Source organism: Lynx rufus, unplaced genomic scaffold (assembly GCF_022079265.1).
Source record: "Lynx rufus isolate CCGP_SWC_20201006 ecotype Redwood Valley unplaced genomic scaffold, mLynRuf1.p SCAF_7, whole genome shotgun sequence".
Classification (NCBI taxonomy): Eukaryota; Metazoa; Chordata; class Mammalia; order Carnivora; family Felidae; genus Lynx; species Lynx rufus.
Window position 1 is genome coordinate 64,263,652 of NW_025814889.1, and position 26,046 is coordinate 64,289,697.

The 26,046-nt window shown below is 40.2% G+C and overlaps 1 long non-coding RNA gene and 1 pseudogene across 2 annotated transcripts; one reads left to right on the top strand and one right to left on the bottom strand.

Moving 5' to 3' along the window:
- Positions 1-8,213: 8,213 nt before the first annotated feature.
- Positions 8,214-11,304, top strand: LOC124502669 (uncharacterized). 2 transcript variants are annotated; one of them, XR_006959972.1, is made up of 3 exons: positions 8,214-8,417; positions 10,491-10,598; positions 11,215-11,304. It is a non-coding gene; the product is annotated as an uncharacterized LOC124502669 (long non-coding RNA). The 2 variants fall into 2 exon arrangements; XR_006959973.1 differs by having other exon boundaries at positions 11,239-11,276.
- A 10,408-nt stretch (positions 11,305-21,712) lies between these two features.
- LOC124501207 (heterogeneous nuclear ribonucleoprotein A1-like) lies at positions 21,713-22,671 on the bottom strand (annotated as a pseudogene).
- Positions 22,672-26,046: the final 3,375 nt, after the last annotated feature.

The following is a 26,046-nucleotide window of genomic DNA, read 5'->3' on the forward strand; positions in this document are numbered from 1 at the left end:
CTTTGAGTAGATTTCTCTGGTGGTCTTATGCAAAGTTGACAAAATTTGACAAAAATGACAACAATGACTGGGCATTTTTTACAATTTGTAGGTAAACAAAATTCTCTTGTCAAACACAGACTCTCTGATCTAATCTTAGTTTCATATCTTACTTTCATTTTTTTCTTAGTTCACTTACCTATTTTTTTTTTAAGTTTATTTATTTATAATCTCTACACTCAACATGGGGCTTGAACTCACAACCCCGAGATCAGGAGTCTCATACTCTACCGAGCCAGCTAGGTACCCCTAACTGCTCACTTATCTAAACCAGATTAAAATGACAATACTTGTTTTGAGCCAACCAAAATAATAAAGATCTGTGGACGCTGTTAAAATCAGATTTTTATTTTCCCAAGTAATTATTAGTAGGCTGTCAATACAGGGTAAATATTTTTAATCAATATTAAGACGTGTATTTTCTAAGTACAGAAGCTACACAGTTACCTCTGATTTTGCATCTACAGTATATCTAGTTCCTTTAGCTTAATGTGGTAATTTATGGGAAATAAAATGTGGTTGTGTTTGTTACACTTTGAGTCTTTAGAGTGGTGTTTTAAAATATTTTTTTAATGTTTATTTTTGAGAGAGAGAGTGTGTGAGTGGGGGAAGGGAAGAGAGAGAGAGAGAGAGAGAGAGAGAGAGAGAGAGAGAATCCAAAGCAGGCTTCAGTTTCCAAGCTGTCAGCACGGAGCCCAATGTGGGGCTCGAACTCACAAACTAGAGATCATGATCTGAGCCAAAGTCAGACGTTTAACCAACTGAGCCACCCAGGCACCCCAATATTGATTTATTTTTGAGGGAGAAAGAATAAGTGAACAGGGGAGGGGCAGAGAAAGAGGGGGACAGAGGATCCAAAGTGGGCTCCACACTGACATCAGATAGGCTGATGTGGGGCTCAAACTAACAAACCTCGAGATCATGACCTGAGCCAAAGTTGGATGCTTAACCAACTGAGCCACTCAGGTGCCCCAGAGTGATATCTTTAGATAAAATATTAGAGTAAAAATATTATCAGCCCTCTGCATAAGGTCTTCATTGACTTGGCATTGCTCTGAAGGTAATTTCAATGTTCTTCATCCAAGTGAAAGGCACTGCATTGGCTCTTGCTGTAGTGTCAATTTTCAGGTCTCAACACTCCCCATCTCTCTCACTGTTTCCCAACACCCAAGGTTCCCTCCTTTCTTTGAACACCCCCAATTCCTCTGACATTCAAGGCTATCACATTTACAGTTATATTTCCTGGAACATTCCCCTTGTCTTCAACATTTCTTTCTGCTCCTCTAGGTCTCATCTTTTAGATGTCAACTTAAATAGCACTTCCTAGAATGCATCCCAAGGCATCCCAGTCTAGATGGGATAGTCTTAGTCATAGTCTTCTTTGCACTCCACCTTTTCCTTCCTAGCACAAACCTCAGCTGTAAGGATATAACCATTTGCATGCTTATTCCATGTTGTGTCTCCCACTGGGCTCTAAGTTCTCTGAGGCACTTTGTTTACTGTACAGCACAGTGCCTTTCTCCTAGGAGTCCCTCCATAGATGCTTGTGGAACAGATGAATCAATTTTTATTTTTATGTTTTTTTAGAGAGAGAGCGCAAGCAAGAGAGGGGCAGAAAGAAGAGAGGGAGAGAGAATCTTAAGCAGGCTCCACACTGGGCGTGGGAGAGAAACAATAAACTCTCAGAGCTTGATCTCATGACCATGAGATCATGACCTGAGCTGAAATCAAGAGTTGAATGCTTGGGTGCCTGGCTGGCTCAGTTGGTTGAGCATCTGACTTCAGCTCAGGTCATGATCTCATGGTTTGTGGGTTCAAGCCCCGCATCGGGTTCTCTGCTGTCAGCAAGGAGCCCACTTCAGATCCTCTATCCCCCCCTACCCCCTCTGCCCCTCCCCCACTGGTGTCTTCTCTCTCAAAAATAAATACAATATTAAAAATAAAAGAGTTGAATGCTCAACTAACTGTGCCACCCAGGCGCCTTGATGAATCAATTTTTAAAACTCACTTTTCTACATAATTATTCTTTCAATATAGGAAAGTATGCTAAGTAAAATAATTTTTTTTTGCTAAGTTTTTTTTTTTTGCTAAATTTTAGACAAATTACAGTTACAACTTAGCTATGACTATATTAGGTAGAATGGCTTGAAGGAGTTCCACTTTTGTGGACCTTTCATACAAGATCAAAGTCTGGAAGTCCCTCTGGGTGAGAAGATTGAGTGGCTTCCTGTTTTCTTGGGTTATCACTTTTGGTGACTTGCTCCCCTAACCAATGTCCTCTAATTCCTGGCTGCCTGCTCATGGTAAGAGTCCAGTACTTCACCAGTTAGAACCTTCATGAAGTAAGGGAGGCTTATCAGTTTGAGCATGCTGGTGCCAAGACTTCCAGAAGTAGGAATAAAACAACCAAGATACAAGTTTCTGCAGCATCTGGAGATGTAAGTTCTCTTCCTTCAGTTTCTTCAACTATTAAAAAAAAAAAACAAAACGACAAATTTAACTCCATAAGTTTTAAAGTTTTTTTTTTTTTATTCCCTGATTCTAAAGAGAGTAAGTCTATAGAGGCAAATTGGGAAAACTCAAAAGAAATTTAAAATGACCTCAAATCCCACTATCTATAGGTGACAATGATCAATTCTTGGGTTATTTCAAATAGCTTGTGTTTAGGGCTACTTCCAGAGCTCTAAGATGCAGTTTTGGGCTCAGTGAACATCCTTATAAGTTTACTTCACTCCAGTCTCAATGGCTTTTTTGTAGCTCCTTGAATGTTAGAAATACTCTACCCCATGGCCTTTGTACTTACCGTTCTTTCTGCCTGGAAAAATATCTTCTCAGATAGCTACATGGTACATTCCCCGACCCTCTTTGTATAGGCACTCAGATGTCACTGTGATAGTTAAAATTTATGTCAGTTTGACTAGATCATGGGATGCTCAGATATCTGATTAAACTATTTTTGGGTATGTCTGTGAGGGTGTTTCCAGGAGAGATTAGCATTTGAATTGGTGAACTGAGTAAAGTGGTTTGCCCTTCTCAGTGTAGGTGAGTATTATCTAATCTGTGAAGGGCCTTATTAAAACAAAAAGTAGAAGGAAAGTTGAATTAGCTTTCTGCCTGACTTCATGAGCTGGGGCGTTGATCTCCTGCCTCTGCTGCTCCTTAGTTCTCAGGTCTTCAGACTTGGACTGGAATCTTCCATCGTGTGTTGGCTGTCAGGCTATAGAGCTATACCATTAGCTTTTGTGCATCTCCAGATTGTACACATCAGATCTTGGGACTTCTCAGCTTCCACAATCATATGAGCTAATTAATACCTTATAATAAATCTCTCTCTCATTCTCTCTCTCTTCCTATCCATCCATCCATCCATCCATCCTGCTTCTGTTTCTCTGGAAAACCCTGACTATTACAGTCACTTTTCAGAGACACTTTCCTAGGCCACACTATCCAAAGTACACCCTCATCCTTGGGGCTGATTTATTTTTCCTCCTAGTGTCTATCACAGTGTTTTGTTATATGATATGTTTATTAGCTTATTGTTTCTTTCCCTGCTAGAATTTAAATCTCTGTGAACAGGGCTTTGTCTTGTTTCTTGGTGCCTATTTTTATTTCTTTAACAAAAACTTATATACCATTTTCTATATGCTAGGAAATGAGTGCTTTAAAATGCACTACCATGAGTGCTTTAAAAATATGAACTCATTTTGTCCTCATAATAATGTTCTGGGGTAGGTACTTCTCACTATCCTCCTTTTATAGATGGAGAAATGGAAGCACAGATTAGTAAAGTACATAGTCCAAGGTCACACAACTAGTAAGTGGCAGAACTGAGATTTGAACTGATTAAGTCTGATTCTAGAGTCTGTACTTTTGACCATGATTGTATGCTATGTAGAACAGTGCCAGGCATTATAGTATGTATTCAATAAATGCTAGTTGGATGAAAAATGCTTTCCTATGATTTTTCTTTGCACAGGTTCAGGCTAGTATTTTGTTTCAAGGCAAAAACTGCATCTCTGAATTCTGTATTTCAGGGCCGACATTGTCTCTCTCAGATAGTCACAACCTGACTCTCAGCTAGTTGGAAGGTCAGGATGAAATCACTGCTCTCTGATTCTAAATCCTAGTGTATTCTTTGACTCCTACTAAATCTGGGATCACAGACCATTGGTGGGGGCGTCATTCTAGCATATGAATCAGATCAAAAGATTTGGAAAAAAAAGTTTAAATTTTCTCTTCCGAAGGTAAATAAATATAAAATGAAAACAAGCAGGAGTGAATGTTGGCACACAATGCAAACCAACACAAAAATTTAAAGTAAAACTGGAACATATAAAACAACATTTTGCCTGGGGTGCTCCCCGTTAGCAATACTCCTGCCGGTCAAGAGAAGCACATTTACTCTCCTAGAAGTAAGACCCTAAGAAGAAGGTACTTCACTGGGAATTCTGGAAGGTGGAGGACCCACAGGGGACAGCCAGGGAGGAAACAAGAAAGAGTAAATAACCTGAGCCACAAAACCAAGAGTTTGGGCTGTTACAGTTCACAGTGTGAGTCTTACCTTGTTCTGCTTCCCCAGTGGCGGCAATGGAGAGGACATTGTAAACACTCAACCAAACGGTTGCCCCGTTTTGGATGATTTCACACTTACAGAAAATGAAAAATATGTGGCTTTTACATTTCCTGTCCTTTCCCTATTCCCTTCTTTCAGTTTTCTACCAAATCACTGGGAGTCTTTTATTAGAGAGCTGTACTCACTTTATAGCTTGATTTTGTTTACCCTGGGGCCAAGGACAATTCCATCTGTTTAAAGAGGCAGAAGATAAGAAAATGTAAGTGACTCCTTGTCCTTGAGCCTGGCATGAAGTCTAGACAGTGGAGCAAATTTCAGGGTTAAGGGCCTTCAGGAGGTGGCATTAATAAATACTTTACTCAAATTACTAAATGCTAAAGCCAACAACATTTTAAAATTTTAGTTAGGTAACTACCTGCTCTGTCTTGCAAATGTTTTAGACACGTGTTAAGGAAGAGCCCTACTGGCTCAAACCAAGACTCTTCGTGAGTTAATTGCATGAAGTTGAAGAAAATTGAAAGATACTGTCGCGCAGTGTGATTTCTTGTTTTTTTTCCCCCTCATATTTATACCCATATTTTGTGAAACATTCCATTGCGCAGTAAGATTCCCACAGAAAACTTGTCTTATAATCCTTACTTACAGATGAGGACTCTTGAGATGACGAGGGGGTGTGTAATTTGTCCCGAAAACACACGGATGGCAAATGGCAGCAACAGAACGTGAACACGGGCATCAAGATGAACACTGCCCTACACTGCTGCTTTGTATTTTCGAGACATGAGTAAAGATAGATGCCCCCTAACTTGATTAACTTTTTACTCTTTACTTCTTTTTTTTACTCTTCTCTTTTTTACTCTTCTTCTTTTTACTTTTCTACTTCTTCTTCTTCTTTTTTTTAACGTTTATATTTGAGAGAGAAACAGAACGCAAGTGGCAGATGGGCAGGGAGAGGAAGACAGAATCCAAAGCGGGCTCCAGCTCCCAGCTGTCAGCACAGAGTAGGACATGGGGCTGGAACTCATGAACTACGAGATCATGAACCTGAGCTGAAGTTGGATGCCCCATTCTTCAGCAATTTTATACTGAGGAAGGATTCAAAAGAGAGGCAAGAATGTTCTAATTCCATAAACTGCATTGTTATATCTCCTGGGAAAAAGTTCCTTTTCATCTGAATATGGCTTTTGATTTCTTTTCCCCGTCTTTGTGAGTCAGTTTACTCTTGATGTTAAAAAATATTTTATTCATATAATTTTACAAAAGAAAATAAAAGAGCAACTATATTGCCAGAAACATTTCTGAAAAGTCTTATAAACTGATTTTAAAACAAAACAAAATCCTTTAATTTTATTATGGGTTTTCAGAATATATTTCAGCAAGGATTGCATTCATGAGCCAACCAAGAAGTAATTTGGAGCTGTGATAAAAATGATAAAAATACCTGTGCTCAAAAACTGCTTGGGAATTGAAAGGTAATCTCAGAGGACTAGGCTTTCATATGCTAAATAGAACAGGAGGAACAACGCAAATGTTCTTCCTCTGGTGAATAGACAAAGCAAAACAAACAACTTATGGTAAATTTGTACTATGGAATGTTATTCATCAGTAAAAAGTAATGAAGTGCTCATATAACCTGAAAGAACCTTGAAAAGATTATGCGAAATGAAAGAAGCCAGTCACAAAGTACTCCACAAAGTGTGGAGGGATTGGGGCGGGGCGGGAGGGGGGGGTGGTCATAGGTAAAGACTACGTGGTTTCTATTTGAGGTGATGAAAATGTTCTAAAATTGATTGTGATGATGGGAGCATAATTGAATACACTAAAACCATTGAATTGCACACTTTACTTTTTAATTTAATTTAATTTTTTTTAAGTAGGCTCCACATCTAACATGGGTCGTGAACTCACGACCCTGAGATTACAAATCCCATGCTCTACTGACTGAACTGGCCCGGCACCCCTGAATTGCACACTTTAAAAGGGTAAATTGGATGATATGTGAATTATACTTCAGTAAAGCTGTTTATTTATCTGTTGTGCTTAATCCTCTTTATCTGTTTGGTTCATCCCTCCACCCACCACTGCTCTGGCAACCACAAGTGTGTTCTCTGTGTTTAAGAGTATATTTTTTTGTTTGTCTCTTTTTTGTCTTTGTTTGTTCATTTGCTTCTTAAATTCCACATATGAGTGAAATCATACAGCCTTTGTCTTTCTCTGAATTGTAATGCCCCCGATTTCAAATCCAAGAGACCACCAAGGAGCCGATACTGATGCAAACGCACGAGGGTTTATTTGCAAGCTCGAGCTTGGGCCCAAGTATACCCAACACAGCGGAGCAGGGACTTGGACCCCTAGGTTAAAAGGCGTAGCAGTTTTATAGGGGCCAGTGGCCAATGAGATTGTAACACACACAGGAAGTTGCATAGTCATGTTAGTCCACACACAGGTGGCCAATTGAATTACAATTTACCCTATAGTAACTGTTTGAACTAGCCTATCACTCTGGTCAGAATTGGCGCGCAAGTTTGGCGGGCAAAAGGCGGGGTTTACATTCTTTGGTGGTGAGGGGTTCCATATTCCTATATGAGCCGGTCTCCAGTAAGGGTGTGCTCTGCAGCTTGACTAGGGTGGGAGAGTGTCTTAAGCAATAAGTAGGTCATGTGGGGGTTATACATGAGATGGTGGGTGTAGCACAAAATGGAGTTAGTCTTGCTCTGCTTGTCCAGGGGTAGGGGATTTTTGTTAAATTCCTTGGGTCCCACATGAATTATTTCATTTAGCACTATACCATCGAGGTCTATCTGTGAGGGCCACTGGTAGGCAACAGGCTTGAACAATGGAGAGGTGAGCAAGGCAAAGGGCCCATGGTGACCACCAAGCTGAATACAAACAGGCTCATTAAGCGACCCACCTTGAAATGGCCACAGGCCCTAAATGACCAATGGACTGCTTACAACCAGTCACAGTTCCTAAGATTACCAAAAAAGGGAAGATTCCATATGTCCCCATACTCCCTTACTCAGCTCTTTAACTATGCACCCTCGCCACTGCCTTGTGGCAGACAATCTCTCCTTTGCTGTCCTGCCTGCTACTTTCTTGCAGTGTATTCAATAAATTTGTATCTCTTTCATTTTGTCTTGGATGAATTCTTTCACTACCCGTGCTGCCAGCCCCCACCCAGTCAGAGCGCCCCACATTTGGTGGCCCGTATTGGGACCCTTTGTTAGCCTGGGACTGTCCCCAGATTCTCCAGGAATATCTTGGGACTTTCCCTCAGTGAACCGACTCTAGTACTCTTTGGGGAACTGACGAACTCCAGTGAGGTTACCCCTCAGTAAGGATCTGAAGATCCAGGGGGAACCCACCAGACCACTCTTTCCTAGAAGGGTGAGGGATTTCCCTCTTTGCCCTTCAGAGGGATTCTTCCCTCTTTGCCCTTCAGAGGGATTCTTCCCTCCCTCTCCTTTCTCTCTTTGGCCTTTCCACAGTGTAACCCTAGTACTCCTCAGACTACTGAAGTTCTGGCCGGGTCATCTCCCTCATGTGGTCCAAAGTCTGAGGCAACAGGTCAGACTGCCCAGGAGTGTGAGGGCAAAGGACTGCTTTCCCCTCCTCTGACACTCCATCTGTAACTTGTCTAGGGTGAGTCTGCACACTCTACGGACCCAGTTGGGACACTTTCATGATACGGGCTGACTCTCAACTGCTGTGTTTCTTTCGCCACGCCCCCCACTTTTCCTTCGTTCCTGGAGATCCAGCTGCCATCTTGATCTATAGGCAAAACACATTCTGACGTGTCTGAATGGTAAGTCCTCCCCATCCTTTCTCCAACCCAACTTGGCCACCTGGTGTTCAGCTTTCTGTGTTGCAGGGGATGCCCCAGCAGGGATTAAAATTGCCCTTTGCTCTGACCCTCTCCTTGGGACACCCTAGTAGAGTCAGTTGTCCTGTATAAGGTCTGGTCCTTTTTCAGATCAGTGGGATGCCCCGACTGAAATCGTGACCACAAGTTGGAGCTCTGTTCCCTTTGGTGGGCCACCCCTTTGGAAACCAGCAGCCAGACTTTCCCACTATGAGCACACCCCCTCTATTTCAGATTCTGTATGTGTATTCTTTGGACCTGCCCTTGGGCTGTATTCTTAAAAAGGGGAACAAATTTGACCCCCAAGTTTTAAGGAAAAATGTCTCATCTTTTAATATAATGTTTCCTGGCCTCAATACAAACTCCCAGATCAAGAGGTGTGGACATTCATGGAACCCTTTCTTATAATTTACTTTCCAGCTTGACCTCTTTTGCTGGAACTCCTCTAGATGGTCAGAGTTCCCATATATTCAGACCTTTCTGGCTTTGTCCCCCAAATCCCAACCTTCGCAAAACATGTAGAATGTGTCTTGCTTGGTTTCGTGGCTCATCTGACACTGCGGACCTTCTAGATGACCTCTCTTTTACTCCACCATCTTTCCCCTCCCCTGAAGGCACATGGACTCAAACCACCCACATTAGATTTCCCTATTGGTGTCCTAGGTAAAAATTGCCAATGGAGAACAAACTGATGGATTTTAGTGGACACAGATGCAACATAGTTGGTATTTAAAGCAAACTACAGTTTGTTGGTTTAACTAAAATAGATAGGTCTTTAGACTTATCGACATTAAATATAAAACTTCTATTGTACCAGGGTTTACTAAAGGTTAAATGAACTCATGTTATCTCTGTTGCAATTTGTCAGCAAAAAAAGATGGCTTAAAATAATGGTTAATTTTGTCTGTCTCAAAGTTCTCATGGGTAATTGTTAAGATAGCTTTCAAAATCTTTGGTAACCTGAAACTTTGAAGTTTTGCTAAGTTAAATGATAAATTGGGTTGGATTCATTGGAAATCTAAGTCTTTTCCAAGTAAGATAAAATACTGAAACATTAATTACTAAACATAAGGTTGACTTCTTATTTCAGAGAAACTAAAGATATTTGGATCTATTGGAAAATGTGCTTTGTGCCTTACTGAAAATTTGTACTATGATAAATGTATGTTCCTAAAAATTATGAAATGTATTCAAAAATCTACCTAGTGTAATATGCTAGTGTACAATCCTAATGTAATAGACAGTTCACAGTTGGTTACTACTTACTTTTCAGTGGAGATGAAGGTTTCTAAGAGTTAAACTCCTGCTAAATGTCATTAAGACTGATGGAGATGATAAGGAAAGCAACTCTGTAGGTGGGAAAGCAGGAGATGTGTAAGGAGGATAGAAGGAATGTGAATACATTTGTGTTGAGGGAAGAAGACAATTTTGTCCTAAAATGAGGTGGGTTATTTAGAGAGAAAAGGCTTAGGACAAAATCGGAATGCAAAAGAAAGTTGTAGGTTTGTGAATGGAAATCTTTAGAAAAGAATTTTATGTGTGGTCAGGACAGACTAAGATTGAAATGAGTGGATTTTAAAAATACACTGGTGAGGCACTTGGTTGTCTCAGTTGGTTAAGTGTCGGACTTAGGTCGTGATCAAGTCAAGATCTCATGACTCGTGGTTTCTAGCCCCGTGTTGGGTTCTGTGCTGACAGCTCAGAACCTGGAGCCTGCTTCAGATTTCGGTCTCCCTCTCTTTCTCTGCCCCTCCCCCGCTCACACTCTGTGTGTGTGTGTGTGTGTGTGTGTGTGTGTGTGTGTCTCTCTCTCTCAAAAATAAATAAACATTAAAATTAATAAATAAAATCTTTTAAAAAACGTACACTGGTATAAGATTGAAACTCTTTACCCTCTGTTCAAAAGACAATATTTTCTTGGATTGTTGGTCTGCTCTTGATAAGAAAATGTAAACAAAGGGGTTTATTTCTTTATCTGTGCAGAAAACCAAAGCTTCTATGCTTTGTCTTTATCAGGCCTTTGATTACTTAAGACAGTTAAAACCTCTCAATGTTAAAGGAGCTACGTTTTGGAAAGAATTGTGTGGCTTCCTGGAGAATCTCTTACTGCCACCTTCATTATGTGTAAGTAATCCTATTTAGGCATGTGCTTTTAAAATTTCTAAGGTTTTTGAGGCACCTGGGTGGCTCAGTTGGTTGAGTGACGTTGGCTCAGGGCATAACCTCTCAGTTCAGCAGTATGAACCCTGCATTGGGCTCACTGCTGTCCCTCTCTCTCTGCCCCTGCCCCACGTGCACTCTCTCTCAAAAATAAACATTACTTTTTTTTAATTTTCTAAGGTTTTTAACAAACCTCCCTGAGATTTTAATTGTAAATGAAGTCCTTTTTTTTTTTTTTGACTAATTAGTCTTGTTTATTTGGTATCTTATGTTCTGGTATAAGGTCATTGCTTGATATTCTGATTATTGAGATGTTATGTATCACAGAAATAACCAGATTTCCATGTCTGATGCTTTTGCAAATGAGTTTTGTCTTCAAGGAAAGTCATGAAAAGGACTTTTTTTTTTTTATTAATAAATACAGGTATTTGATGTCTTTAAGATCATAAAATTGAACTGGGTGAGAATTTCCAGAACTAGCAAAAAAGCTGCAACCAAACAATTAGAATTGGGAATGTGGGTCTGAATGAATTGACAAAGATGATTATAGTCTGTGTGACTCTTGGTTAAAACATTACAGGTTCTATAATGTTCGCTCTTCTAGATTGAGAAAATTTTCTGTTAAAATATCTGTGACTGGTCGGAGGGAAGATGGCGGCGTAAGAGGACGCTGGGCTCACCGCGTCCTGCTGATCACTTAGATTCCACCTACACCTGCCTAAATAACCAAGAAAACCGCCAGAAGACTAGCAGAACGGAGTATCTGGAGCCAAGTGCAGACGAGAGGCACACGGAAGAGGGTAGGAAGGGCGGAGAGGCGGTGCATGCTCCACGGACTGGCAGGAGGGAGCCGGGACAGAGGGGCAGCCCACTGGCCAAGCAGAGACCCCGAGTCTGGCTTGCAAAAGCGGAGGGGCTGGGTGGAGTGTGTTCAGAGAGCAAGCGGGACTTAACATCTGGAAGGTTATAAGTTAACAGATCTGCTCGGATAGCGGGAGGGCTGGAGGACAATGGGAGGGAGAGTTGTTGAGCCCCGGAGGACAGAGTTCAGCTTGGCGGGGAACAAAGGCGCTCACCAGCGCCATCTCCCTCGCCCATTCCCCAGCCAAAATCCCAAAGGGAACCAGTTCCTGCCAGGGAACTTGCTTGCACCGCGCAAACACCCAATGCTGTGCTTCTGAGGATCCATCCCTCTGGCGGCGGGTCTGACTCTCTCCCGGGGCGCAGGGCCCCTCCCAAAGAGGATCACCCAAGGATAAGCGAGCTGAGTCTGCCCCTCCCGCCCCTGTGCACCTTGCCAATGGACTCCAGCTAATACCCCAGATCCCCAGCACCACAAGCCTGGCAGCGTGCAAGTAGCCCAGATGGGCCACGCCACCCCACAGTGAATCCTGCTCCTAGGAGAGGGGAAGAGAAGGCACACACCAGTCTGACTGTGGCCCCAGCGGTGTGCTGGGAGCAGACATCAGGTCTGGCTGGGGGCAGACATCAGGTCTGACTGTGGCCCCCGCCACCAACGCAAGTTATTCAAGACAGCACAGGGGAAGTGCCCTGCAGTTCTGCACCACTCCAGGGACTATCCAAAATGACGAAACGGAAAAATTCCCCTCAAAAGAATCTCCAGGAAATAACAACAGCTAATGAACTGATCAAAAAGGATTTAAACAATATAACAGAAAGTGAATTTAGAATAATAGTCATAAAATTAATCACTGGGCTTGAAAACAGTATAGAGGACAGCAGAGAATCTATTGCTACAGAGATCAAGGAACTAAGGAACAGTCAGAAGGAGCTTAAAAAATGCTATAAACGAGCTGCAAAATAAAATGGAGACAACCATGGCTCAGATTGAAGAGGCAGAGGAGAGAATAGGTGATCTAGAAGATAAAATTATGGAAAAAGAAGCTGAGAAAAAAATAAAAAAATCCAGGAGTATGTGGGGAAAATTAGAAAATAAAGAGAGATAATCTATGCATAATTGGTATTCCAGAGGAGGAAGAGAGAGGGAAAGGTGCTGAAGGTGTACTTGAAGAAATAAAGCTGAGAACTTCCCTGATCTGGGGAAGGAAAAAGGCATTGAAATCCAAGAGGCTCAGAGAACTCCCTTCAGATGTAACTTGAATCGATCTTGTGCATGACATATCATAGTGAAACTGGCAAAATACAAGGAAAAAGAGAAAATTCTGAAAGCAGATAGGGATAAACGTGCTCTAACATGTAAAGGGAGACCGATAAGACTTGTGACCGATCTCTCTACTGAAACTTGGCAGGCCAGAAAGGAATGGCAGGAAATCTTCCATGTAATGAACAGAAAAAATATGCAGCCGAGAATCCTTTATCCAGCAAGTCTGTCATTTAGAATAGAAGGAGAGATAAAGGTCTTCCCAAACAAACAAGAACTGAAGGAATTCGTCACCACTAAACGAGCCCTACAAGAGATCCTAAGGGGGATCCTGTGAGACAAAGTACCAGAGACATCGCTACAAGCATGAAACCTACAGACATCACAATGACTCTAAACCCATATCTTTCTATAATGACACTAAACTTAAATGTACTAAATGTGGCAACCAAAAGACATAGGGTATCAGAATGGATAAAAAAACAAGACGCATCTATTTGCTGTCTACAAGAGACTCATTTTAGACCTGAGGACATCTTCAGATTGAAAGTGAGGGGATGGAGAACTATGTATCATGCTACTGGTAGTAAAAAAAAAAAAGCTGGAGTAGGCATACTTATATCAGACAAACTAGACTTTAAATTAAAGGCTGTAACAAGAGATGAAGAAGGGCATTATATAATAATTACAGGGTCTATCCATCAGGAAGAGCTAACAATTATAAATGTCTATGCACTGAATATGGGAGCCCCAAAATAAATAAAACAATTACTCACAAACATAACCTTATTGATATGAATGTGGTAGTTGCAGGGGAATTTAACACTCCACTTACAGCAATGGATAGAACATCTAGACAGAGAATAAATAAAGAAACAAGGGCCCTGAATGATACATTGGATCAGATGGACTTGACAGATATATTTAGAACTCTGCATCCCAAAGCAACAGAATATACTTTCTTCTTGAGTGCACATGGAACATTCTCCAGGATAGATCACATACTGGGTCACAAAACAGCCCTTCATAAGTATACAAGAATTCAGATCATACCATGCATACTTTCCGACCACAATGCTATGAAGCTTGAAATCAACCACAGGAAAAAGTCTGGAAATCCTCCAAAAGCATGGAGGTTAAAGAACACCCTACTAAAGAATGAATGAATCAACCAGGCAATTAGAGAAGAAATTAAAAAATATATGGAAACAAACCAAAATGAAAATACAATAATCCAAACACTTTGGGATACAGCGAAGGCAGTCCTGAGAGGAAAATACATTGCAATCCAGGCCTATCTCAAGAAACAAGAAAAAGCCCAAATAAAAAATCTAACAGCACACCTAAAGGAAATAGAAGCAGAACAGCAAAGACACCCCAAACCTAGCAGAAGAAGAGAAATAATAAAGATCAGAGCATAAATAAACAATATAGAATCTAAAAAAATGGTAGAGCATATCAACGAAACCAAGAGTTGGTTTCTTGAAAAAATAAACAAAATTGATAAACCTCTAGCCAGGCTTCTCAAAAAGAAAAGGGAGATGACCCAAATAGATAAAATCATGAATGAAAATGGAATTATTACAACCAATCCCTCAGAGATACAAGCAATTATCAGGGGATACTATTTAACATTATATGCCAACAAACTGGGCAACCTGGAAGAAATGGACAAATTCCTAAACACCCACACACTTCCAAAACTCAATCAGGAGGAAATAGCAAGCTTGAACAGACCCATGACCAGCAAAGAAATTGAATCAGTTATCAAAAATCTCCCAACATATAAGAGTCCAGGACCAGATGGCTTCCCAGGGGAGTGCTACCAGACGTTTAAAGCAGAAATAATACCTATCCTTCTCAAGCTATTCCAAAAAATCGAAAGGGAAGGAAAACTTCCAGACTCATTCTATGAAGCCAGTATTACTTTGATTCCTAAACCAGACAGAGACCCAGCAAAAAAAGAGAACTACAGGCCAAAATCCCTGATGAATATGGATGCAAAAATTCTCAATAAGATACTAGCAAATCGAATTCAACAGCATACAAAAAGAATTATTCACCATGATCAAGTGGGATTCATTCCTGGGATGCAGGGCTGGTTCAACATTCGCAAATCAATCAACGTGATACATCACATTAATAAAAGAAAAGATAAGAACCATAGGATCCTGTCAATCGATTCAGAAAAGGCATTTGACAAAATTCAGCAACGTTTCTTAATAAAAACCCTCGAGAAAATCGGGGTAGAAGGAACATACTTAAACATCGTAAAAGCCATTTATGAAAAGCCCACAGCTAACATCATCCTCAATGGGGAAAAACTGAGAGCTTTTTCCCTGAGATCAGGAACACGACAGGGATGTCCACTCTCACCGCTGTTGTTTAACATAGTGCTGGAAGTGCTAGCATCAGCAATCAGACAACAAAAGGAAATCAAAGGCATCAAAATTGGCAAAGATGAAGTCAAGCTTTCGCTTTTTGCAGATGACATGATATTATACATGGAAAATCCGATAGACTCCACCAAAAGTCTGCTAGAACTGATACATGAATTCAGCAAAGTTGCAGGATACAAAATCAATGTACAGAAACCAGTTGCATTCTTATACACTAACAATGAAGCAACAGAAAGACAAATAAAGAAACTGATCCCATTCACAATTGCACCAAGAAGCATAAAATACCTAGGGATAAATCTAACCAAAGATGTAAAAGATCTGTATGCTGAAAACCATAGAAAGCTTATGAAGGAAATTGAAGAAGATATTAAGAAATGGAAAAACATTCCGTGCTCATGGGTTGGAAGAATAAATATTGTCAAAATGTCAATACTACCCAAAGCTATCTACACATTCAATGCAATCCCAATCAAAATTGCACCAGCATTCTTCTCGAAGCTAGAACAAGCAATCCTAAAATTCATATGGAACCACAAAAGGCCCCGAATAGCCAAAGTAATTTTGAAGTAGAAGACCAAAGCAGGAGGCATCACAATCCCAGACTTTAGCCTCTACTACAAAGCTGTCATCATCAAGACAGCATGGTATTGGCACAAAAACAGACACATAGACCAATGGAATAGAATAGAAACCCCAGAACTAGACCCACAAACATATGGCCAACTAATCTTTGACAAAGCAGGAAAGAACATCCAATGGAAAAAAGACAGTCTCTTTAACAAATGGTGCTGGGAGAACTGGACAGCAACATGCAGAAGGTTGAAACTAGACCACTTTCTTACACTATTCACAAAAATAAACTCAAAATGGATAAAGGACCCGAATGTGAGACAGGAAACCATCAAAACCCTAGAGGAGAAAGCAGGAAAAGACCTCTCTGACCTCAGCCGCAGCAATTTCTTACTTGACACAGCCTCAAAGGCAAGGGAATTAAAAGCATAGATGAACTACTGGGACCTTATGAAGATAAAAAGCTTCTGCACAGCAAAGGAAACAACCAACAAAAGTAAAAGGCAACCAACGGAATGGGAAAAGATATTTGCAAATGACATATCGGACAAAGGGCTAGTATCCAAAATCTATAAAGAGCTCACCAAACTCCACACCCGAAAAACAAATAACCCAGTGAAGAAATGGGCAGAAAACATGAATAGACACTTCTCTAAAGAAGACATCCGGATGGCCAATAGGCACATGAAAAGATGCTCAATGTCATTCCTCATCAGGGAAATACAAATCCAAACCACACTGAGATATCACCTCATGCCAGTCAGAGTGGCGAAAATGAACAAATCAGGAGACTATAGATGCTGGAGAGGATGTGGAGAAACAGGAACCCTCTTGCACTGTTGGTGGCAATTCAAACTGGTGCGGCCACTCTGGAAAACAGTGTGGAGGTTCCTCAAAAAATTAAAAATAGACCTACTCTATGACCCAGCAGTAGCACTGCTAGGAATTTACCCAAGGGATACAGGAGTACTGATGCATAGGGGCACTTGTACCCCAATGTTTATAGCGGCACTCTCAACAATAGCCAAATTATGGGAAGAGCCTAAATGTCCATCAACTGATGAATGGATAAAAAATTGTGCTTTATAAACACAATGGAGTACTACGTGGCACTGAGAAAGAATGAAATATGGCCCTTTGTAGCAACATGAATGGAAGTGGAGAGTGTGATGCTAAGTGAAATAAGCCATACAGAGAAAGACAGATACCATATGTTTTCACTCTTATGTGGATCCTGAGAAACTTAACCGAAACCCATGGGGGAGGGGTAGGAAAAAAAAAAGAGGTTAGAGTGGGAGAGAGCCAAAGCATAAGAGACTCTTCAAAACTGAGAACAAACTGAGGGTTGATGGGGGGTGGGAGGGAGGGGAGGGTGGGTGATGGGTATTGAGGAGGGCACCTGTTGGGATGAGCACTGGGTGTTGCATGGAAACCAATTTGACAATAAATTTCATATATTGAAAAAAAATAAAATAAAAATTAAATAAAATATAAAATATATATAAAAATAAATAAAAATTAAATAAAAATTAAATAAAATAAAATGACTTACAGAAATGTGATTAAGTATTCTTTTTGTGAACAAATTGAAACATATTTTACTTTTCTCCCTAGTTGAACCCTCTGAAATTCAGAAACTCTTAGTGAGTATTCTCATGTTTGAGAGAGACATGCCTAGATTCAGATATGACCAGACAGCTCTAAGGAACTAAGGTTGACTTTATGGAGCCAATGAAGCTCCTTGGAAATGTTGGCCTGATACCTTTCTTACAGAGTTCCCAGCAGTGTTACCAGGTGAGTAAAGAATATCACTTTCTGGCAGGTGCAGGAAACTGAGGATATTTTGGGAACCTCGAGAAGAGAAACTCAGCCAAATCTGCAAGTATTGCAGGCATGTCTGATGGCAAGTATTTGGCTTGACTTCTGGCCTCGAGAGTCTATTAAAAGTTCAATCTAGAGATTCCTTTTGAAAAGTTCCAGCAAAACAAGTTTTAAAGAATCCATATGGTCAATCACTATTCTTACTAAGCTTATGTAAATAATTAGGCCAAGTTTGTTGAAATTGGACTTGTTTTTCAAGTGAATCAGTCTTGATTTGAAATGAGGATGATTTTAGAGAGAAAAATTGTGTTTCAATAATGCACCTTTGTGGATGTTAAATTCCATTTCTGATTGTCTTTGAATGTTTGTTGTTTGCTTAAGCTAGACAACTTAAAGTAGCCTTCGGAGAATTTGCCACAATAGCTCATGTATAGACAATCTTTGTTCTTGATAATAACAGAACCCCATGGACATATGATTATTTGAACAGCTATAAAGTGGGATGGACTGCCCGACAGCTGTATAACTCAGATATCACCTTGGCCAATTCTGTGTGGCTGGAATGACAAAATTATTCCTCAAAAGCTGGAATGTACCCCACTCCATAAGGTTAATTATGGGCTTATGATAGAAATAGTGGATGGCCCCACTTTCCTTACAATTAAATAGAGGATACACTTGGGGATGCCCATATCCCCAGACAAGTCTTCTCGCACTTGCCCGTGATTCCTCATAATTAGGATATTTGTTAAGGTTAAACATCAGACAAAGAGGGCTTCTTGGTGGTTTTATCCCTTAGCTGTATTTGTCTTAGGAACGGCCTCTGTTGATGCAAAGTTGCAAATAGAGTTTTTTGCCAAACCTTTAACCTTTTACCAAACCCAACATGTAGTCACCTACAAATTCAAAAGGTAGCCCTCTAAAACCAAATGGCCCTTGATAACCTGACTGTAGCTCAAGGAGGAAACTCTACTAAGGTAGTGTTATGTATATAGTCTAGATTCCCACAAAATTGTGACAGGGATACTAAAAGACATGAATACTCAAATTGGCACCTAAATGATCTCTCTCCTTTACTTGGTTAAACTTCTGGACCGGAGGAAGATTTTTGTCAACCATCAAAGCTCTTTTATTTGGGCTATTCTTTCTCATAATAGTAATAATCTTATTGTCTTTTCTGAAGTCTCTCTGACTGGTTCCAAGATTCCTTCACTGTCATATATTCAAGCTGACAGATGATCCTTTCTTAATCAGGGAGATTCATGCATGCTGTCTACCTTGGATTTGGCTGCCTCTGTCCTTTGTAATTCTTACATATAAATTCCCAACTGACCAATGTTGACCTAAAGGTAGGGATATCTCTATGCCCCTCATTGAGCAGGAAGAAGCTACTGAAGATGAGACCTCCTCCCACATGCCAAAGATCTGTCATTGTTGATCTGTCAGGGGTGGGGGAATGTCAGGGCTGCTTTTAGGCAATAGGCTTGAGCAATGGAAACCTGAGCAAGGCAAAAAGGCCCATAGTGACCACCAAGCTGAATACAAGCAGGCTCATTAAGTGACCCACCTTGAAATGGCCACAGGCCCTAAATGACCAATGAGCTACTTACAACCAGGCACAGTTCCTAAGATTACCAAAAAAGGGAAATCCCATCTGCCCCCATACTCCCTTAGTCCACTCTATAACTGTGACCCCTCACCACTGCCTTGTGGCAGATAGCAGGCACTGCCTTGCTGTCCCTGCCTGGTGCCCCCTTGCAGTATATTCAATAAGCTTTATCTCTTTTGTTCTGCCTTGAGTGAATTCTTTCACTGCCCATGCTGCTGGCCCCCACCTGATCGGAGTGCCCCACACCATCCATGTTGTTGCCAATGGCAAGATCTTATTTTCTATGGCTGAGTAATATTCCATTGTGTGTATGTATGTATACATATATATATGTATGTGTATGTGTGTGTGTGTGTGTGTGTGTGTATCTCACATCTTCTTTATCCATTCATGTATTGATAGACACTGATGCTTCCATATTTTGGTTATTGTAAATAATGCTGCAATAACCACAGTGTTGGATATATCTTTTTTGAATTAGTGTTTTTGTTTTCTTTGGATAAATAGCCAGTAGTGAAATTACTAGATCATATGGTGTTTCTTGGTGTCAAATTTAGACACTCTTTTTTTTAAGTTTATTTATTTATTTTTGAGAGAGAGAGAGAGAGAGTGCACAAGTTGGAGGCGGGGCAGAGAGAGATGAGAGAGAATCCCAAGCAGGCTCCATGCTGTCAGTGAGAGCCTAATGCAGGACTCAATCTCACAAATCATGAGATCATGACCTGAGCCGAAATCAAGAGTCAGATTCTCAACCAACTGAGCCATCCAGACACCCCCATGTGGTGTTTCTATTTCTAATTTTTTTTGAGGAAACTCCGTACTGTTTTCCACAGTGGCTACACCAATTTGCATTCCCATCAACAGTGCTCAAGGTTTCTTTTTCTCCAAATCCTCACCAACACGTGTTGTTTCTTATGTTTTTTATTTTAGCCTTTCTGACAGGTGTGAAGTGATATTTCTTGGTGGTTTTGATTTGCATTTCCCTGATGATGAGTAATGTTAAGCATCTTCTCATGTGTCTGTTGGCCATCTGTATGATTTTTTGGAGAAATGTCTATTAAAGTCCTCTGCTAATTTTTTAATCAGATTGTTTGGTTTTTTGGTGTTGAACTGTGTAAGTTCTTTATATATTTTGGATATTAATCCCTTATTAAATATGTCATTTGCAATTATCTTCTCCCATTCAGTATATTGCCCATTTTTTAAAATATTTTTTTAAAGTTTATTTATTTTAAGAGAGAGAGAGATAGAGATAGAGAGCAAGTGGGGGAGGGGAAGAGAGAGAGGGAGACAGAGGATCCCAAGCAGGCTCCGTGCTGTCGGCACAGAGCCAGATGTGAGGCTCGAACTCACAAACTGTGAGATCATGACCTGAGCTGAAAACAAGAGTTGGGTGGTTAACCAACTGAGCCACCCAGACCCTCCTATTGCTTATTTGTTTTGTTTGTGGTTTCCTTTGCTGTGCAAAAGCTTTTTATTTTGGTGCAGTCCCAACAGTTTATGTTTGCTCTTATTGCCCTTGCCTGAGGAGACACATCTAGAAAAATGTTTCTACAGCGAGTGCTAAAGAAATTACTGCCTATGTTTTCTTCTAAGAGTTTTATGGTTGCAGCTCTCACATTTAGCTCCTAATCCATTTTAAGTTTGTGTGTGTGTGTGTGATGTAAGAAAGTGGTTCAGTTTCACTCTTTTCCATGTAGCTTTCCAGTTTTCCTAGCACCGTTTGTTGAAGAGGCTGTCTTTTTCCCAATGCATATTCTTACCTCCTTTGTCATAGATTTGTTAACCATGTAAGTGTGGGTTTATTTATGAACTCTCTATTCTATTCCATTGACCTATGTGTCTATTTTCATGCTAGTACCACATATTGTCTTGATTACTATAGTTGTGTAATATATCTTGAAATCTGGGAATGTGATACTTCTAGCTTTGTTCTTCTCTCTCAAGATAACTTTGGCTGTTCGGGGTCTTTGGTGGTTCCATACAAATTTTAGGATTATTTGTTCTGGTTTTGTGAACAGTGCTGTTGGTATTTTGATAGGGATTGCATGAAATCTGTAGATTGCTTTGGGTAGTATAGACATTTTAACATTGGTTCTCCCAACCCAAGAACATGAAATATATTTCCATTTGCTTGTGTCATCTTCAGTTTCTTTCATTAGTATTTTATAGTTTTTGAAGTATAGGTCTTTCACGTCCTTGATTAAGTTTTTTTTTTTTTAAGACACATTTATTCAGCATCATGATCAGACTGTTACATTTAGCAATCAACAACATGGGTGCAAAAAAAAAAAATCTACATTAAAACCCTTTGTTGGCATGCTTTACACTTTCCACGGAACAGAAACTAAAATAATCTCTTATACAATTAGTCACAAATACAGTCCTCAAGTTTTTTCCCCATACACATGAGTATTGTCTAAAACATGTCTTCGTAGGAGCTAGGTCCTGCCACTACTGTGTGTGGCTGAGTTCACAAATCTGTTGTAACCTGTAGCTTCCCTGTCACTTCTCTGGATCTTCTCTCCTGCTAACCTTTGTTTCCTGGCAGTGATTAAAACCTTCTGCCATTGCCATAGCTACTGCTACTGCTGCTGAAACCTCCATAGCCACCTTGGTTTAATGGTTTGGCAAAGTATTGGCCTCTACCACCATAGGGGCTAAAGCTTCTGCCTCCAAAATTTCCTCCTTTCATGGGTTCAAAATATGAAGATTGATAGTTGTAATCGCCAAAATCATTATAGCTTTTCCACCACCTCCAAAGTTGCTTCCATCATCACCAAATCTGTTATAGCCATCCCCACGGCCACCATATCCACCACCACCTGAACTGCCACCAAAGCCACTTTGCCTACTGAAGTTTCCTCCACGACCAAAGTTGTCATTCCCACCAAAACCACCTCCACGACCACCACCAAAATTTCCAGAAAGAACCACTTTGACCTCTTTGGCTGGATGAACAACTGGCCATTTCTTGCTTAGATAGGACTTTCCTTACTTCACAGTTGTGGCCATTCACAGTATGGCATTTTTGAATGACAGTCTTGTCTAGATCATGGTCATCATGATCATGGTCACCAAATATTACAAAAGCAAAGCCTCTCTTTTTGCCACTGCCTCGGTCGGTCATGATTTCAATCACTTCAGTTTTCCCATACTTTTCAAAATAATCTCTTAGATGATGTTCTTCGGTGTCTTCTTTAATGCCACCAACATCTTTTTCACAGTTAAGTGGGCACCAGGTCTTTGAGAATCTTCTCTTAAGACAGCCCTCTTGGGTTCCACAACTCTTCCATCCACCTTGTGTGACCCTGAATTCATGGCTGCATCCACCTCCTCCACAGTGGCACACGTGACAAACCCAAAGTCTCTGGAGTGCTCGGTGTTTGGATCCCTTGTTACCACAGTGTGTGAGCATTCCCCATTGCTCAAAATGACTCCTTAGACTCTCATGGGTTGTCTCAAAGCTCGAAACTCTGATGAAGGCTCTTTGGGAGACTCTGACTTAGACATGCTGCTGGTGGGAGGGGAGACTTTAACGATGCTTCCTCGGCGCTGTCCATAAGCAGAAAGTCCTTGATTAAGTCTTTACCTAGACGTTTTATTCTTTTTGATGCAATTGTAAGTGGGACTGTTTCCTTAATTTCTCTTTCTGCTACTTCAGTATTAGAGTATAGATATGCTGCAGATTTCTGCCTATCAATTTTGTATCTTGCTATTTTACTGAATTCATTTAGCAGTTCTGGTAGTTTTTTGGTGGAGTCTTTGGGTTTTCTCTATACAGTATCATGCCATCAGCAAATATAATCATAGTTATTTTAAGTTCCAGTTTGATAATGTCAACATCCCTGCCATGTCTGATTCTGATGCTTGCTCTATCTCTTCAAATTGTGTTTTTTGCCTTTTAGTGTGCCTTACAATTTTTCCTGATAGTTTGACAGGATGTACCAGGTTAAAAAGAAAAAAAAAAAAACCTGCTGTAATGTGGTGCCTTTAGTAATGTGGTGAAAAAGTGTGGCAGTAGGGGAAACGTTCTATAGTCCTATGATTAGGTCTCAATCTTGGTGAACCTATTTCTCTGGATTTTGAAATTTACAAGTATTTTTGTGTTTTTTTCTCCCAGCTTAGGTGGGACAGGATGGCTAGAGTGGGCTGGAGTTGGATATTTTCCATCTTGCAATTCAGTTAGGCTCTGGTTAACTAGTTAGGCTCTGGTTAACAGTTACCCCTGAAGGCAGACCTTGTTCTTAACACAGTGCTCTGGTATATTTCAAATTGGTTCCTTTTCATCTCCTCCTACCAGAAGCACAAAGAGATTTTTTCCCAGTATTTACAGTGAGAACTGTAATATGTAGATCTCAGTGAGAACTGAGATATGTAGAGCTCCTGGAGGTATAACTCACAAAAGTATAGTGGCCTTTGTATGTCTGAGTTCTTCTGGAGTTTTTAACTCTCATATTTGTCCATGTTGAGCCTCTAACAATTTGTCAGTTGCAGATTGGGTTTCCAATCCTGGAAGTTTCTCATGGTGGTTTCCATTTGAGTCTCTGCTCCCTGTATTTACCTGTAGGTCTCTCCAATCTTGGGAACAGCGGGTTGCTGTCCAAGAAGAGTTGGATCCAAGAAGAGTAATTGATTTTTCAGTCTTTTAAGGTTTTTACTTCTTGCTGGGACAGAGCGGAGACTTCCAGACTCCTAACATGCAGAACCAGAACCTAGAAGTCTTTACTATTTTTTTTTTTTTTAAAGTGAGCCAGAATGAGAGAGAGCTCATGAGCAGGAGAGAGGCAGAGGGAGAGGGAGAGAGAGACTCTAAGCAGGCTCCACACCCAGAGAGGAGCCCGATGTGGGACTCAATCTCATGGCTGTGAGATCATGACCTGAGCTGAAATTAAGAGTCAGATACTCAATTGACTAAGCCAGCCAGGTGCCCTAGTAGACATCTTCTATGTACTTATCACTGTTTTAGGAGCACTGTATTAAAGGACAACAGCAAATAAGACAATGACCCTGATCTTAGAGAAGTTAAAATTTGTCAGGAGAGACAGGTGGTGTTTTTTTAAAAAAATTAAATCACATCATTCTCACAACACACACACACACAGAGGGTGGCAATGTGAGGTGATAGGTATGTTAATTGGCTTGACTGCAGTAATTATTTCATAATGCATATATATCAAAGCATGACATTGTATACTTTAAATATATACACTTTTTATTTGTCAATTATACCTCAATAAAGCTGGAAAAAATAAATCATATTATATTTTAAAGATATTTTTATGGGAAAATACAAATCCTCTATGAATTCCATTTTAGTGTTTTAGATTTTAAACTCTTCTGGCTGGCTCAGTCAGAAGAATATGCAACTCTTGATCTCAGGGTTGTGAGTTTGAGCCCCACGTTGCATGTAGGGATTACTTAAAAAAATAAACTCTTTTTCCGAAGCCTCTTATTTTTTTTAATGCATTTAATACTGAGATCTCAATACAGTTTTCCAGACATTTAAATACAAAAACCCCTGTCATAAGTGAAAGCTAGGGTGAAAAATGGCTTATTTACTAAAATAATGAAGTTTGCTTATAGGTAAAAGCAGTATAGGAAAGTAGACAATTTTTTTGAGAAATTGTCCATGAATAATATCTTTTCTTCCTAATTTGAAAAATACAGAAATTACAAAGAATAGTATAACAAACACCTGATGGGGAAATATAATTAAAAACAAAAATCTCCCAACCCAATAAACCTCTCCACAAAGGTAGAAGAGAAAGAGAATAGTTTTTATCATTTGCATAAAAATTAAACTAGAACTTGATATTCATTACAGGCATTCTGCTAACAAATTACACAGAAATAAATCTCACAGTTTTTATATAGCCAGGCAGATACAACCCACTGTATATATGTTCTCAAGATAAACAACAAAACTAGTTCTCAAGTAGGAGAATTTGAGAACATCATTTGTCACATATAGTTCCTCCTCAATTCACTTGGAATTTGGAGTAACCATGTTTGTTAGTTGGCTTTATTTATTTATTTTTAATGTTTATTTATTTTCAAGACAGAGACAGAGACAGAGTGCGAGCAGGCGAGGGGCAGAGAGTGAGGGAGACTCAGAATCTGAAGTAGGTTCCAGGCTCTGAGCTGTCAGCACAGAGCCCGATGTGGGGCTCGAACTCACACAACCTGAACGGAAGTCGACACTTAACCAATGGAGCCACCCAGGCACCCCTGGTTGGCTTTACAATGAAGGAAAAACCAATTTTCATATCTTTATGAGAGCTGGTAGTTTTGCAGTTTGGAGCCAGATGCCCACCAAAATTACTCTCCTAGTCTCCCATGGGAACTGGCAAGTAGGGGTGGGTGCTATCTCCCTTGACATTTACATTTCAAGGAGGTGGCCCCCAGCTCCTTGAGAAAAATATTCCTGGGTTATAAATCTGGCAAAAAAGCCTTAAAAAGGATTTACATCTCAAACCTAAAAGTTTTCTAAAGAAAATGCTGTAAGAAAAGGGAGGAGTCTCTTCCTTCATTTTTAACAGAGAGCATTAAGCCTTTAAGTTTCAATTTTTATTTTCCCTTACACACCCAAATGCCTACCACATACAAGTAATAAGTACTAACAGTTAATTATGTTTGCTTCACATTTTTTTAATAAAAATTTTTTAACATTTATTTATTATTGAGAGAGACAGAGTGGGAGCAGGGGAAGGGCAGAGAGAGGGAGACACAGAATCTGAAGCAGGTTCCAGGTTCCAAGCTGTCGGCACAGAGCCCGATGCAGGGCTCGAACTCACAAACTACGAGATCATGACCTGAGCTGAAGTTGGATGCCTAAGTGACTGAGCCACCCAGGCATTCCACATTTTTTTTTAATAAAAGAAAAAA